The 4294-nt window shown below is 39.3% G+C and overlaps 1 long non-coding RNA gene across 1 annotated transcript; it reads left to right on the top strand.

The window, feature by feature from the left end:
* The first annotated feature begins 580 nt into the window (after positions 1 to 580).
* LOC117800286 lies at positions 581 to 3653 on the top strand. Its single transcript, XR_004623081.1, has 3 exons — positions 581 to 739; positions 947 to 1124; positions 1942 to 3653. It is a non-coding gene; the product is annotated as an uncharacterized LOC117800286 (long non-coding RNA).
* Positions 3654 to 4294: the final 641 nt, after the last annotated feature.

The raw sequence follows: 4294 nt of genomic DNA, 5'->3' as shown, positions 1-4294 counted from the left end.
CTGCTTCTTCCTCTCCCACTCCCCCTGCTTGTGTTCCCTCTCTCGCTGACTATCTCTATCTCTGTCGAATAAATAAAATCTTTAAAAAAAAAAAAGACTATGAAATGAATGGATTACTAGTTAAATCAGATCTGCGGGCTATAAGACATTTTTAGTGTGAAAGTTAACTATATATACTACATAAAATCAATTGCTACATATGTTTTTTAAATCCAAAATAAGTATCACTTTGCTTGGAAATGATTTCTCTTTACCTGTAAACAATATACCTATCTTCCAGTGGCCCAAACTGTTATTAAGCAATTTAGGTTATTTTCTCTTTCCTTTTTCTTGTCCCACTTTGACTTACTTGACTACATGATCATTTGATTACTTGGTGACATTTGATGCTGGAGTGCCTATCCATGCTTAGAAAAAGATGCAAGTAAGCCAAGTGCTGTTATTTGCCGTGAGGAATCCTGAAAATAGGATGCATTTATTTCCTGAATCTCTTATGGCTCTTCCCTCACTAATAATTTATAATATGATTTATGCATGTATAGTGTGAGGCTGTGGAAACTACCCAGTTTAAGCGCTTCCTCCTCTGTCTTATTTCCTACTAGGAGATACTGGATGCCCTACAAAAAGCAGAGCCTAAAACAGAGGATCTTAAGTCTCAACTGAATGAACTTTGTCGATTTTCCAGAGACCTAAGTACATACAGTGGAAAAGTTTCTGGCTTGATTAAAGAATATAATTGGTGAGCACGAACCTTATTGGTCTGCAAAAAAATTTTATACAAATAAGCAGCCAGAAGTGTGTTTATTTTAAGGCATGATAAATTAATCATTAACTGCATTGCTAAATGTGACTGCATACTCTAAGAACTGTTGATTCTATCAAACTTTATTTTAATCTATCTTATCATTTTTTTCCTTCCCTTAAACATTTCAAATCCTGGTGTAAGTCTTTGTTTGCAAGCATCCAAGGGCTGTCAGAATAGAGAACAGATTTTACAACAACGATTTCAAAGAGCCTTCAAGGATTTCCAGCAGTGGTTGGTTAATGCAAAAATCACTACTGCGAAATGTTTCGATATACCTCAAAATATTAATGAAGTTTCAACAAGTCTTCAGAAAATACAAGTAAGAGTGCCAACAATTACTACTAATAACAGTGCTTACATGAATTAAAAAGATGCCTTTTGATCTTTTTGTAAGCATATTAAATTCGTGCTTAAGAAACTCAAATTAAAGACAATTATCATATGGTTTCACTCATTTATGGAACAGAAGAAGTAGGAAGATCGGTAGGAGAAGAAAGGGAAGAAGAAAGGGGGGGAGTAAACAGAAGGGGGAATGAACCATGAGAGACTATGGACTCTGGGAAGCAAACTGAGGGCTTCAGAGGGGAGGGGGGTGGGAGGATGGGATAGGCGGGTGATGGGTAGTAAAGAGGGCACATATTGCGTAGTGCACTGGGTGTTATACGCAACTAATGAATCATCGAACTTTACATCAAAAACTAGGGATGTACTGTATGGTGACTAACATAATATAATAAAATATTATTATAAAAAAAAGAAACTCAAATTTCAAATAAATCCATGCTTGAAACAATTAATTGTGTATGTGAAGAGAAACTAGTCCATTTGCCTAAATGTGTGCTATTTTTATGTATTAATAGGGATGTAGGAACTAATAAAAGTCCTTATATATGACAAGCATTGTTCTGAGCACCCTAAGCAGATTTTCTCATTTAATTTTCACAATAACCATATCAGGTACATAAGATTATTTTTCCCAATGTCTAAAGAGGATAAAAGAGTCTTAGTCATTTAATATGTGCACTAAAAATCATTTCTTTCTTCTCTTTGATTATATCAAGAAATAAGTAGACAATCAACGTATTTTAAAGCACAGAGCATTTTATTATGCCTGATCTTAGCCTTTTTCTTTGTAGGAATTTTTGTCAGAAAGTGAAAATGGACAGCACAAGCTTAACATGATGTTGTCTAAAGGAGAACTTTTGAGTACTCTGTTGACCAAAGAGAAAGCTGATGGCATCCAGGCCAAAGTTGCAACTGCAAAAGAAGATTGGAAAAATTTTCATTCAAATCTCCACCAGAAGGAATCTGCCCTAGAGGTATAACATAGCCAGGCACATGGACACGTTCTCTGTAGTTTGTTGTTGTAGTCATTGTTGTCAGTCAAAACCACACTTTCAATATATCTAAATACAGTTGCCAATGATTTTGGTCATTCCTCTCTGAATATTAATGGATAACTGGGCAACTCTAAGAAACAGCTCGATTTTTGAAGTAGGAACCTCGCTGAGGAATTTGAGAGCTTGCCTGGTAGGGACCGTCATAGGCTTGCACTGTCCCACCAGAAATAGTTGGTTTTTGCTTTTAAACAATATCACTTAATCATTCATTTGAAATCCCTCAAGTTTGGAAGTCATTCTAGGAGAATGAACAGGAATATCCATGTAAGACTATAAAATGCTATGGATGATAAAATATAATTAATGCAGATATAAAGCAGTAGGTTGTATGCAAAGAGCCAATGATTATGCAAATTTCTTTTATCCAGAGACAACATAAGTTGAATTTATTATAATCATAACTACTGCCATGATGCAATTGTTTTTGTTTTGTTTTTTCTTGTGAGATCACCTGTATTTTGTATCCACTCTTAGAGGAAAATTTGTAGGCATGGAGAATAATTTTTTCCCTTTCAACCAACACTTCATGGCAGAATAGATCCTTTATTTGATTATGATCATAATTAATACAGATGGAAAAGAATAATAATAGAGAATTAATATCTGGAAAGAGAAAATGTGTGTTCCCTCGATTGTTCCCTAGCCCAAGACTATTGTAATTTTTCTCTGTAATGGTGGCTATTCTTTCATGGCAGGCATCTTCCATTTAATAGCGGTAACCATTGTGCAGTGCCTAGAAATTGAATCATAACCTTACAGAGATCATTAGGGTAATGTGGCTTGAGCTCTGAAGCATTTATTGTTGAAGGTAGTACATCTAACATTGATTGCATGATTACGTAGTCCAAGAGATGTCCAGGAATAAATGGGTAGGTGGAGAATAACCTGACTTTTTGCCTTCCTTATTATCTTCCTTCCCTTTTTTCTCTGCCCTGTCCTACCTTCCCTTCTTCCTTCATTTCTATTAGGAATGAAATAGAAAACAATATGTGCCAGCTACTATGTTAGGAATGCAAAAGGGTTATTCTCTTGCCTTTCCTCAGGGAGTTTACTTTCCAGAGAGGGAAATAGTCTATAAAGAGATGATTGCAATATAATATAGATACATTCAGGTTGTGGTAGTCACTCAGAACAATCCAAGTAACTCCACTTGGAGAAATCGAGGAAAGTTACCAGAAAGGTGACATTTTAATTGAACCTTGAAGCTAAACTTTCTTTGAATTTGCCAAGGCTGACCTGCATTTCAGGCAGAAGGAACTGGATGTGCAGGACCAGAGTGTTGTGAGTGTCAACAATGGGGAACTTTGAGAAGTTTGATATCCATGTGGGGTTTTGTGGGAGGAACAACAAAGATAAGATTGGAAATGAAGATTAGGGCAAAATAGGAAATGTCTTATGTACTAAGCAATTTGATCATGACTCTTATCAGGGTTTTTGTTTTTTTTTTTTTTTTTTTTTTTTTTTTTTTTTTTTTTTGATCTGAGCCAGGCCTTGCTCCCAGCCACACGGCAGTCTGTGGAGGTTTGCTCTGTGTGGCCCACTGTCTCCCCTCCACAGGCCTCCATCAGCCACCCCCAGTCCTCCTCACCCACAGCCTCCAGCTCAGCGGGCTCGAGGTGTCGCAGCCGAGAGAGGAGTAGCTCGGCACGTTGCTCCAGGTCTGAGCCTGGCACGTTGCGCCGTACGTATGCCAGTAGTGCCCTTAGGCAGGGAAATTCTGGGGGCTGGAAGAAGTCTTCAGGGTAGTGGCCCAGCCAGGTGGCCAGGATGGAGGAGATGGCCCTGGGGACAGACAGGTGGGCAGAGGAGTCAGAGGACAGGGCACCTCCCACACGGATGGCCCAGGGAACCCCTGTGGGAACCTGGGCCCCTGGTCCCCGGCTCCTGGCTGTCAGAGCCCATTCCTACTCCATGTCCACCTGTGATGTGGCAGTCCTGCCTGAGGCAGGCCTTGTCACTGCGGAGGGGCTGGCCAAAAGCCTCTGTGAGTGGGAGCCCTTGACGCCTGGTGTGACCATTTCTGTATTCTACGGGCGCCCTGCTCAGTCTCCCTGCCCGCTTGCCGCGTGATTTCCACTGCATGCGGGCA

The sequence above is a fragment of the Ailuropoda melanoleuca genome, unplaced genomic scaffold, assembly GCF_002007445.2.
Source record: "Ailuropoda melanoleuca isolate Jingjing unplaced genomic scaffold, ASM200744v2 unplaced-scaffold6751, whole genome shotgun sequence".
In the NCBI taxonomy this organism is placed as follows: domain Eukaryota; kingdom Metazoa; phylum Chordata; class Mammalia; order Carnivora; family Ursidae; genus Ailuropoda; species Ailuropoda melanoleuca.
This window is presented reverse-complemented; position numbering and strand designations above follow the sequence as displayed.